Raw genomic sequence first — 12,716 nt, 5'->3', positions numbered from 1 at the left:
TGCCTTGGTGGTGTGCAATATTCAATGGGTCTTTCCTTGGCTTCAAGGCAGTAGCCACAGACGGAAGAACACAAAGGATTGAGAAAGTTGTCCTGAGAAACAAGGAAGCAAGATGGACAGAGATTACTGCAGAAGCAGAAAACAGGGGAGTATGTGATACTTTGGGGAAAGAAATACAACCAACCCCTTGTACCTCAAAAGCTGAGAGTCGAGCTTTCAAATGTCAATGCATCTCTGGAGAGAGAGTAAATGTGCTTGTAGCTCAAGACCCGTGAAAAGGGAAATGATGATCCCAACGGCAAAGTATTCAAGAATGATGGAAACAGAATTTACCTCCATCTGCCACAGAGCCCTGTACAGCTCAGCCACAGGAGAAACTGATTCAGCATCTGTCCCAGCAGCCTGGCAAAGGAAGGCAGATGCTCCTTACTGGAAGCTCCTACTCTTCTTGACACAAAATGACTTCCATGGGATGAAAATTATAAGATGTGGAAAAAGTAGAAAATGTGATGAATAGGAAAATGGCGATCGATAGGGAGAGGCTGGCGGATGACCAGATATTGGGATCAGCCTGCAAGCACAGTCAGATGTCTCTACTAAGTGAGATAGAACCTGGTAAAGCTTGGCTCAGGAAGTGCTTAAAAGTTTTGGAAGAAATCTGAAGCTACTTTTCAAAAGCACTACTGAATGTTATTTTTTAAAATGTAAAAAATGATGACAGCCTTCAATAGGCAGAAGAGGACACACTGGAAAGAGCAGAAGGAAATATAAATGAACTAGAAGACAGGACAGTAGAAATTATAAAGACTTTTACAACTGAATAGATACTCTTTCCAGCCTCTATTTTAGTGTGTGTGTTTGTGTGTGTGTGTGTGTGTACATGTATGTATGTCTATGAATGTGTGTGTGTGTATGTGTGTACATATTCCAGAAAGAAAATAGGGGTAAAAAATAATTTGAAGAGGCTGAAATTTTTCAAACATTTATTCACTATGTCAAAGTACAGTTAAACAACACTTGAGATATTTCAAGTCAAAGAAATAATAAGAAAGCCACTCTCAGCATACATGACAAACTACTAGAAATAAAATAGTCAAACTAGGAATGTCCATAAAAGACATGTTACATGCAAGTGAAAAGAGTAAGAGAGATAACTGAGTTCTTACAAGGAAAAAATGCCAAAGGGAGCCAGAAGGCCGTAGAATAATATCTTTAACATGATAAGAGGAGAAATAAAATTTTAGAGGCATAAAAAATATACCAAGAAAAAATATTTCAAAATGGAGAAACAATATTTCTTAATGATCCTCCAGGAGTGCTAATGAGGTACAAAAGAAAGACCCAGGATAAGAGCATGCATTTGCAAGGGAAAGGAAATACCAGCAGAAAAATAACAGCGAGAGGGCAACAAAACCTTTATAGATAAATCAACCACATCTTACGCATAACACACATGGTATGCATATGTTATGTGCATGTGCAAAAATAAAGAGGAGAATAAGTTTTTAAAAGTGTAACTACACAAAGACATGAAAGGCAAGAGGAGGAATGAGTACAACTAAGATGTTCTGGGTGGAGGAAGTGAAAAGAACAGTGCTCTCCAAATATGCACTAAAAAGTAATTAAAAATAAAGTCAACTAAAGACATAGAATAGGACCCCAAAAATAGATTCATCTAAAAGTAGACAGAGAAAAGGTGATATCAATAAAAAATAAACACCAAGATGTCAGTATTGAATTAATCACACACTGTTTAACTGTAGGTCTCTGCATCCCTCTGAGTCAGCTGCTGGGTGGAGTCTCTCAGAGGACAGCCATGCTAGACAGGAGTCTACAAGCATATCAGTGTACCATTAATAGTCTTAGAGGTTGGTGCTTGGGATTCTTACAGAAGAATTAGGGCAAGGATTGCAGAGTCAACTAACCTGAAACCTTGGGGTACTCACACAAACCAAAGAGCATATACAGGCTGGACCCAGCCCCCCACCCATGGCAAATATGTGGCAGATATGCAGTTTGGTCTTCATGTGGGTCCTGAACTGGAGTGGGACTATCCCAAAAGCTGTTGCCTGTCTGTGGAATAAGTTCTCCCATCTAGACTGCCTTGTCTGACCTCAGTGGGATAGGATGTGCCTAGCCACAGAGACTTGAAGTGTCAGGGAGGGATAATACCTAGGGGTGGCCCCACCTTCTCAGAGGGGAAGAGGATGGTTGAAGGATTGTGGGAGGGGTGACCAGGAGAAGGAGCAGTGAAGCAGGATATAAAATGAATAAATGAAAATTTAAATAAAAAAAAAAAGAATTACTCACACAGATTTCTGTGTTACCAGACAGTGTGCTTCATGAAAAGAGAAAGGGGCTGCAAAGATGGCTCAGCAGGAGCTGCAGAGATTATCAGCAGTTATTAGCACTTGCTACCCTTGCAGAGGACCTGGGTTAAATTCCAGTACCCAAATCAGGTGACACAACTACCTGCACACCCAGCTCCAGAGGATTCAGTGTGTTCTGTTGCCCTTGCAACACAACATTGCACATATTGCATGCACATCCACAGACACACACATACAAATAAATTCAAATAATAAAAACAAAAATCTCTTTTTCAAAAGATGTTTATTTACTGTGAGTGTTCTGTCTGCCTGTACACCTGCATGCCAGAAGAGGGCATCAGATCCCATTCCAGATGGTTACCATGTGGTTCCTGGAAATTGAACTCAGGACCTCTAGAAGAGCACCCAAAAAAAATGCTTTTTTAAAAAGAGATTTCTGGGACTGGAGACATGGCTCAGTGGTTTTTTGTTTTTGTTTTTTTTTTAAATTTGGTACTTGATTTTTTTAATATTTTTATTTTCTATATTCTTTGTTTACATTCCAAATGATTTCCCCTTTCCCAGATCCCCCCTCCCCATATGTCCCATAAACCTTCTTCTCTCCATCCATTCTCCAATCACCTCCCTCCTTTTTTTCTCTGTCCTTATATTCCCCTCCAATGCTAGATCAATCCTTTCCAGGCTCAAGATCTTTTTTTTTTTATTCGATATAATTTATTTACATTTCAAATGATTTCCCCTTTTCTAGTCCCCCACTCCCCGAAAGTCCCGTAAGCCCCCTTCTCTTCCCCTGTCCTCCCACCCACCCCTTCCCACTTCCCCGTTCTGGTTTTGCCGAATACTGTTTCACTGAGTCTTTCCAGAACCAGGGGCCACTCCTCCTTTCTTCTTGTACCTCATTTGATGTGTGGATTATGTTTTGGGTATTCCAGTTTTCTAGGTTAATATCCACTTATTAGTGAGTGCATACCATGATTCACCTTTTGAGTCTGGGTTACCTCACTTAGTATGATGTTCTCTAGCTCCATCCATTTGCCTAAGAATTTCATGAATTCATTGTTTCTAATGGCTGAATAGTACTCCATTGTGTAGATATACCACATTTTTTGCATCCACTCTTCTGTTGAGGGATACCTGGGTTCTTTCCAGCATCTGGCAATTATAAATAGGGCTGCTATGAACATAGTAGAGCATGTATCCTTATTACATGGTGGGGAATCCTCAGGGTATATGCCCAGGAGTGGTATAGCAGGCTCAGGATCTTAAGAGTACTGGATGCTCTTCCGGAGGGCCCAGATCCAATTCCCAGCACCCACGTGGCAGCTAAAAGCTATCTGTGGCTCCAGTTCCAATGGATCTGACACCCTCACACTGGCATACATGGGGGCAAAACACCAATGCACAAGAAAGAAAAATATATAAATAATGTTTTTACAAAGGAGAGTTCTGAGTAGAAAACAACAGTGAGATTTCTACTGACTTTGATTTTTGTTTGTTTTTTGCTTTTGCTTTTGGTTTTTCAAGGCAGGGTCTCTCCGTGTAGTCCTGGCTGCCGTGAAACTCATCCTACAGAGCAGGCTGATTTATATCTACTGCATGTGGGAATTACAGATGTGATTCACCACTGCCTTGGGATAAATGCTTTCAGAACAGCATCAAAGAAAGATAAAAGTTAAAAATAGAAGACTAATGTAGCAATCGGTACAGACAGGAGGAAAGATTAAATGAGACATTCTTCACGGAATATAAAGATGTACTTCAGTAGCAGTTCTTGAAGATGTTATGGATAAATTGATGAAAAGAATATGATAAATATGTATATGGAATGTAATTCAGCCCTGAAAAGGGGAAATCCAATAATTTGCAACAGTATAGATAAACTTGTAGGATTGATATCAGGGTTTGTGATGAAATCCTGACAGAATGACAAATTACACATGACCTCATGTAGATATGGAATTTTAGAAAGTTGAGCATAGGAGCAGAGAATACAGTGGTAATTGAGGGATGAAGGCTGAAGAGGGAATGCTCAAAAAATAAAATTTTAAACATTTTTTTTAAAAAATCAAAAATTTTAGACAGGCACCAATAAGCTCACGAGATCTATTGTAAAATGCACCAAGAAAAGCAATATGGTGTTTACCTGAAGACTGCCAAGAGCAGACAGGATGAGCACACAGGGTTAAAAGGGGCAGAACTGGGCATATACCCAGAGGATTCCCCACCATGTAATAAGGATACATGTTCTACTATGTTCATAGCAGCCCTATTTATAATTGCCAGATGCTGGAAAGAACCCAGGTATCCCTCAACAGAAGAGTGGATGCAAAAAATGTGGTATATCTACACAATGGAGTACTATTCAGCCATTAGAAACAATGAATCCATGAAATTCTTAGGCAAATGGATGGAGCTAGAGAACATCATACTAAGTGAGGTAACCCAGACTCAAAAGGTGAATCATGGTATGCACTCACTAATAAGTGGTTATTAACCTAAAAAACTGGAATACCCAAAACATAATCCACACATCAAATGAGATACAAGAAGAAAGCAGGAGTGGTCCCTGGTTCTGGAAAGACTCAGCGAAACAGTATGTGGCAAAACCAGAACGGGGAACTGGGAAAGGGTGGGAGGGAGGACAGGGGAAGAGAAGGGGGCTTACGAGACTTTCGGGGAGGGGGGGGGGCTAGAAAAAGGGGAAATCATTTGAAATGTAAATAAATTATATCGAATAAAAAAAAAGGGAAAAAAAGGGGGCAGAACTATAGAGAAAAGTGGACAGACCTACCATGGTATCCTTCCCTGTCTGTCACTGACAGATCAATAGACTGTTCAACAATACAGAAACTCTGGGTGACATTCTCAACCACACAGAATGACCCCAGAATTCAAAGCCTTTTGAATTGTATGTGTAAATGTTTGCCAACATAGATTGCATTCTGGGTCATAAAATAAATCTACAGGGTCATCCAGAGCATGACACATGTGCCGATCCTTTGACCAAAACACTATAAATAAAGAATTCTGCATCAATGTGAATAGAAAACCACCAATGTCTAGAAAAGCCACACCTGTCTAAATTCCTAAGAAGAGTTTGATACCTCCCATCTGCAAGCCCAGTACTTGTGGGTGAAGCAGGAGGATTATATATGAGTTCGAGGTCACCTTGGGCTGCCTAGTGAGAGACGGTCTTGCAAAATCAGAGAAAATAAATGAGTCAAAGATTAAACCACAGAAAAATTTAACCATTTCAAAGTTAATAAATAAGAAAATACATATTTGTGACACAAGCAGAAATAATGTTTCAGGTGTCAAAAGTATTAAATCAAAAGTATTCATTTGATTTCCTAATTAAAAATACTTAAAATATGACTTCAGTCCTCTAAAAAATTATGAAAAACATAATAATAATCTGGGGGAAAATGGAGGAAAGGAAAGAGTTATCTGACATGACAAGAAGAGAGTCAACTGAACAGGAAATCCAGGCCATTCTACAGACCTGAGGCCTTCCTTCCAAGCAAATACCCTGTGGAACATGACTCACTCACCTACCAACAATGCGTGAGCCCTTGGAATGAAACAGCATGGCCTATGCGGCCCTCCTCAAAAGATATCAGAAACAATGAAAATGTAGGCAAAGAACATTAATAAAAATAACATGATAAAAATTAAAATGTAGATGATTCATGAAACAAGCTTCCTGGCAAAACATTGACAATTATCGAAGCCTGGTAAATGTAATATGCAGATTTGTGAAACTATCATTTTTTTCATGCTATATTTGTGAGGAATATATAATAATAAATATTTAACCAGTTTTATACATAAGAAGCAGGTCCCCCTACCTTCAGTGGGAGATATCGCTGACAATTAATCAAGATCTTGTTAGTCATATTCTTCTAAATCACTCATAAATCATTCATTGCTTTTAAATTTTTATGTTACAGTGATCTTTATGTCATTAAATAATTAACACTAATGAGCTAATTAAAGCAAATTCTATAATTGATAAAAGCAACCTCTTTTATTCCTGCAGATAGCACATAATTAAATGACTATTATGTGCATATATGAACACATGAATATTACATGCGTATGTACACACATGTGTATTTAAATGTGGGCTAAAGTATGTATATTTTTCCATCTCTTGTACTATGACCAAATTAAGGAACCTGAACTCGGAATCCTCAAAACTGCACATTCCATCCCAAGGGTTTTTTGGGTTTTTTTTTTTTTTTTTTTTTGTCGTTTTTCTTCAAATGCATAAAGTGAAGAAATTGATTTTATCACCAATGACCTCTGAACTCTGGTGCATATTTTGAAACTTATCATTGAATATAGACACAGCTAAAAGCAGAGGTAAACAACATTTTCTGATATAATGACAATCTAAATTTGACACACCAGTGTCACCTTAACCTTTTATTCACCAGGGTAAAACTTCTACTGTCTTACAAACCTAAAAGGACTTTCCCTTTTTTTTCCCCTTTTCTATGACATCTTCAATATTTTTCTGTTAAAATAGTGCTGGCTAATAACTTAACAGTGCTCATCCCAGGCTGAAGACACACTACTATGTTTTGAATTTCCTTTCACCAGTAGCAGCCCTAACACCTCTGGGTCAACTTTCTGAACTAATTTGGAGCTGTGATTTCATTAGCGCCTATGAAAGGTACAGCATGAATTCAAGTCAAACTACAGCAATTCAAATTACAAGGGATGAAGCTGGCCGTAGTCCTGCCTCTGCTTCTAATAACTGTGAGAGCTCCAAAACCCATTTATTCTCTATGGACTTCAATCACATCCCAGTAGAGCTCAGACAAAGACACTGACTATGCTGAACGAGAAAGTTAATCTCTCACTCTTCATCATCATCATCATCATCATCATTGTGTCGTCATTGTCGCCACCATTATTCAAAGCACAATTTAAACCCCACCTACTCAGAATCACTTGTGATTCTCCTTCTCTGCCCACCTACCTTTATCCTTCTCTTCACCCTCAGATAAACTGATCTGCACTGCAGTTGTTCCGTTGTGAGATGTGGAGGACCTACATGTCATGGTGCACGTGTGACATGTGAAGGTGAAAAGACAGCCCACTGGGTTGGCTTCTCTCCTTCCAGCATGGAAGCATGGAGGTACTGACGATCTCACTCTGGCCCCCAGGCTTGGCTGAAGGAGTCTATACTCACTAAGCCTCATGCCAGCCCTCACCACCTAACATTTAAACTACATTGTAACTTGGCTCTAGTACATGATTCTGGGGAGATTATGCCCCATTGAGCAAAAATCCATACGTTTGAGTCCCAGGTGGCCTCGTTCTTCAGTCAAGCCTAATATCTATTTCTTCATTTCTTCTAAATAGGAACACTTTCAGCCTGCCATGAATAATTATTCTGAATGAAATGCTCTGTGACCTTAATACAGAGCCAAGCACATAGTAGGATCTACCATAAAGGTAAGTCATTTTCATTATTTTGTAGTTAATTTTATACATCTCTGCTTCCCACGGTCCCCTGGAAGTCCCTTAAGGAGACAAGACATGGATGATTAAGTCCTTGCATGTGTCCAGCCACTAAGAAATAGAGGAAAAGGAGAGTATTTAAAAAAAAAAAAAAGTTAATTCAAAAAACAGAAAAGGAGAAATGAAGAAAGGAAAGGGGAGTTATAAGTAGACAAAACACACTTAACATTTCATGCACCAAGAGATAAAGAAGTTCACAGAGGGGGTTCCTTATGTAAAAGTTCTTTCTGCACATGTCTGATGACCTTAGTTTGCCCCCCAGAATGCATGTGTCAACACACACACACACACACACACACACACACACGAGAGAGAGAGAGAGAGAGAGAGAGAGAGAGAGAGAGAGAGAGAGAGAATAAATCAATTAAAATAATTTTAAATGGAGTTTAGAAGTGACTCTAAGATGGCCTGATGACAAGCATTACGCAGGGCATTCTAAAGGCCATTGCTATCCAGGAGTCAGAGAAACTGAAGGGTTAGAAGTTTCAATATATTGAAGAACAATTAACTATTTCCCATTCTAATCCAAAGAAAGTTCTCTAAGACCGATTCCTTCCCAAGCTGTGGCATTGTCTAGTAGGAGTGAGATTTCCCATATCCTCTAAGTGCCAAATCTTCCACTGTCCCAGGGGTGACTGTAGTACAGTCTGCATGGCTCTTGGCCTAAACTGCAATCAATATTCTAAGTCTAGCTAACATCATAGAATAGTATAAAATAATCATGGTGTGGGCTTGGGAAGTAGCTGGGTGGTTAGGAGCACCAACTGCTCTTCCGGAGGACCTGGATTCATTTCCCAGCATCCACAAAGCTAAACACAACAGCCTGAACTCTACAGCCAGGGATCCCTCACTCTCGTCTGGCCTCTGCAGGTACTGCACACACACATCATGCATAGACATGCATGTAGGAAAAACACTCATATTTTAAGGCATCATTTCAAAAGTATAAATAAGCCTAGGGAAAGATCTCAATGGAGATGTCTAAACTTAATTGGAAAAGGGAAGAGACACTGACATACAGTCTTATCAAAGTGGCCTAAGTTTCCATACTATGGTTTCAGAGACTGCCAAATTATTTATAGAACATGATTTCACTGAGAACACAAAAGTGGGTTTTTGCTTCGATCTTGTAATCTTATAAATATGTCATTTTGAAGCCTCTCACAGAAAAAAACAATCTTCTCTTTCTATTCCAAATGTTCTATTCTCACTGAGTCTAAGGGAGACTGTAGTCTAACCTTATAGAATGTCATAAAACGTTATACCAGTAACATAAATCTTTACCTCCCCCCAAAACTGAAATAATAAAGCTATCATTAAAAATTACTCTCCTTCAAAGCTACAGTTTCACAGGACACAAAGCCCAGGTGCCACTAACTGAAGCTAACATTATCAGGGTCTAGCTTTTCTTGACTCATTTATGCATGCTGCGCTCACCATAGAACAAAAATAAAATAAAATATATTTGCATTATGACCTAAGGGTAGCCTGGAGTTTTTGGGGCATATCCAATTCAGCATAATTTTATTTCTTTTAACAAATTAAATGTCACTTCATTTGTATACCCATGCAAAACTTTTTCTGCAATAGGTTTATAATTCAGAGGGGGAAATATCTTCAAGAAAAAAAGGGGGTTGTTTAATTAGAAAGATACCACAACCATTTCTAAAACCTATTTGAAACTAAATCTCCTTCAACTTGAGAGCATAGTGTGGGAGGCCAGGGGCCTTCAGAAGCAGGCCCAGGCCAGCTGGGTCTGTGGTGGGTTTTGAATATCTCTCACCTTCATGGTTGACTGTGTGTGGTACCCTGGACTACATTTAGAGCATATGAGAATCGCTCAAAGCCAACCAGATTAGTCCTCCTGGTCTCAAAGGGATGATTTTGTGGATGTCCAAATCCCCAGTGAGGAGGAGGACTGAGGAGTGCTCTGACTTGTCAGGGATATAAAGATCCTAAATCATGAATTCACCATTCAGCCTGCAGCAGAGTTCAGCCTTCAAGCGTCTTTGTTTGCAGGTCGTGAATGGCTTCCTCTCATCCATTTTGCATCCCTCCTCCTGGAACAGAAGGGAAGGTCTCATGTCTCACCTGTTACATCCACCTTTTCCCTCTGTGGATGTTAGGTCCATTTTCTTATGTTTCTCTCTCCTTCTCTCTCCCTCTCTCCTTCCCCCCCTCTCTTTTTCTTTTCTTTTCTTAATTCTTGAATTATTACTTTTCAATAGTTCTTTCGTCTCTGATGTTCCATCTTACAGCAACATCTTCTTATTTCAAAGAGGCTATACTTTGTCTTCAGAAGACACAAGGTTTGGGAACACCACTACCCTGACCGGGAACTCCCCCCAGGTCACAGTTTTCAGTTTATGTCTCAAACCTTCACATGAAGGACTTTCTTCATAGGTCTGGTCAGCCTTGATTTCCTGAAGGCTACAAATAGAGCTCTCCATATTGATGTGAAACTCCAAGTTCAAGAACCAGGCTTTATTGAAGTGAAGTAAAGCTTGTTTTACCAGAATAACCTCTGGTTTGCATGTTTAGGAAAAGCCCCATAGAGAAGCATCACAGACTCTCAACCAGAGGATCCAGCTGTGCCTGGAAAGGTTCAAGAAATGAGCTAGAAGTTAGGTGTGGGGTGTCCTTCACATGTGGAAACTGTTACATATCTTGTGAGTCCTTACCTGCAGTCTCCCCTTGAGACAGACTTTCTATTTGATTATAGCCTGTCTGCTCTACTTCTGGGGACATGTGGGGTTACAAACTGCGAAAACTATTCAGGGTTCTGTGACACTAATCAGGTTCAACTGTTACAGCATTTATTCTCCAAGAGCAGACATGAATCAGTCTTGATCCTACCACTTCCTTGGTCATCTGAACTTATTCATGCATGTGCATCTCAAGGGAGGAGTACTGTGCCCTCAGATATATGGGGAATGTGTAGAGCTTTGGCTTTGTTCTTGTCTGCTTGGCTATGGTAATTAGGGATGCTTGTTAGCATTGGACAGGGTTGGGGCAACTCCACTATACTCGGTCCATAAGCACTGGGCTCCTAAAAGTCACACATATCACAGCCCAGTCCCAGACTAAGAAATATGGCATGTTTCTCTTCTATTTAATACTATACTATGTTATCATTGATTCTTTAAAACCTTCATACAATGTATTTTCTCATATTCAACCATCATTTCTCCCACATTCACTCCTGCCTCCCTCCTTATGCCCAACTTCATGCTTTTCTGGATAAGGCATTAAGTAAAAATTGTGCTACCCATATACTCTTGGGAGTGTGGCCATCCTCTGTGAAATGGTTAACCTAGCAGAGACTTCAGGGACTTTAAAGAAAACTAACTCTTCTTCTCCAAGAAGCCATTGACTGTTCCTTGGTTCTGTTAGTGGTTCAGCTCTTGCACCCCTAACTGCTCTGTGCTATAATGTTGACTGGCTTGATCTTGTATGAGTCTAGGATAGGCCATTATAGCTGTCATGGTTTCATGAGTCAAGTGGTCCTGCCCATCATGTCCTCCCTGACCTCTGACTCCTACAGTCTTTCCCTGCCCTCTTTCACAGTAATCCCTGAGTTTGGGGGGATGGCAATACAGATATCCCATTTATACCTAGGCACCTCAAAAACCCTTCTCTGTACTTGGACAGATTTTGAATTTCCATGGTAAACACCATCCATTGTGCAATATGTTTAATTTTTAAAGATGGGTTTTGTTTTGTTTGCTTGTGTGTGTGTGTGTGTGTGTGTGTGTGTGTGTGTGTGTGTATGTGTGTGTGTATATGCACGCACATGCATTTACATTATTGGATCCCTTGGAGCTGCAATTACAGGCAATTGTGAGCTGACAAATTTGAGTGCTGGGAACTGAACTCAGGTCCTCTGAATGAACAGCAAAGCCATCTCTCCAGCTCCTAACCTCTAAGCATTTCTTAGCTCTCTTGTGATATTTTTTAATGTAAATTTTAAAGGGCCCTCTTGCTTTCTTATTTCATTTTGTTCTGATTAGAAGAAAATAATTTTCTCTCTTTGATATCTAATTTACTCACTAAAAATGCAAATTGGCTATGTTGATTTTATTAATAGCAGTTTGAAAATTTTAGCAAGCTGAGTATGCAAAGTGGTAGCGGATGGTTTTGTTGCCTTTCATATTTATAATTTTGTGTTCTTCAAGAGAACGCATAACTCATCCCTGAGTCTAATTTGCCATACATACAATTAGCACAGATATTTAAAAGAAATTAATGATACCATCCCAAAGAGCAAAATTACTGGAATTGACAAAACAGCTAAACAAACCTGAATTTATTGTCTTATTTTCTTTAATGACTCTAAAATATGAGTCTTCACTAGCAAGAAATAAGAACCCCCTTCCTACCCCTTTGACCCAGGCAATGAGCAAAGAAACACCTTGTTGGCAGTATTCTTCTGTCAGTCAGTGCCAGAGCAGACAGCGGTCCTTTGTTCATCCTAGCTTGATGTCTGGCTTGGTGGTCAAAACTGTCTTATGCCTAGGACACATAAAAATCACATCAAACCCAGTAGTGCAGCATGGGAGAAGGAAGAGAGACCTAGACCTTCAGATTGTCATAACTCCACAGATTGCACTCCAACACTGGGGACAGGACGTCCATAAACACCTACTTGTCACCATGTGACACAACACAGACAGAGGATGTTCTCTTTTGGGTAAGCTTTCATCTAGTGAGGGGCAGGGACAGTTATGCACATCCCTGGAAATCCACAATAGAACTGACCCTGGTAGCAGGGGTGTGGTGAGCCAACCCCAATGCATGGTTATGGGAAAATTGACCCTGCTACTCCTTTGCACAGGGGTGGCACAAGTGCAGAGG

At 39.9% G+C, this 12,716-nt stretch overlaps 1 non-coding gene across 1 annotated transcript; it reads left to right on the top strand.

Annotated features, from left to right (window-relative positions):
- Positions 1-12,246: 12,246 nt before the first annotated feature.
- On the top strand, positions 12,247-12,387 carry LOC127686531 (small nucleolar RNA SNORA48). Its single transcript, XR_007978152.1, has one exon. It is a non-coding gene; the product is annotated as a small nucleolar RNA SNORA48 (small nucleolar RNA).
- The last annotated feature ends 329 nt before the right edge of the window (positions 12,388-12,716 follow it).

Source organism: Apodemus sylvaticus, chromosome 5, assembly GCF_947179515.1.
Source record: "Apodemus sylvaticus chromosome 5, mApoSyl1.1, whole genome shotgun sequence".
NCBI lineage: Eukaryota > Metazoa > Chordata > Mammalia > Rodentia > Muridae > Apodemus > Apodemus sylvaticus.
Note: the sequence above shows the minus strand (reverse complement) of the source record. Positions and strands in the feature narration are given on the sequence as shown.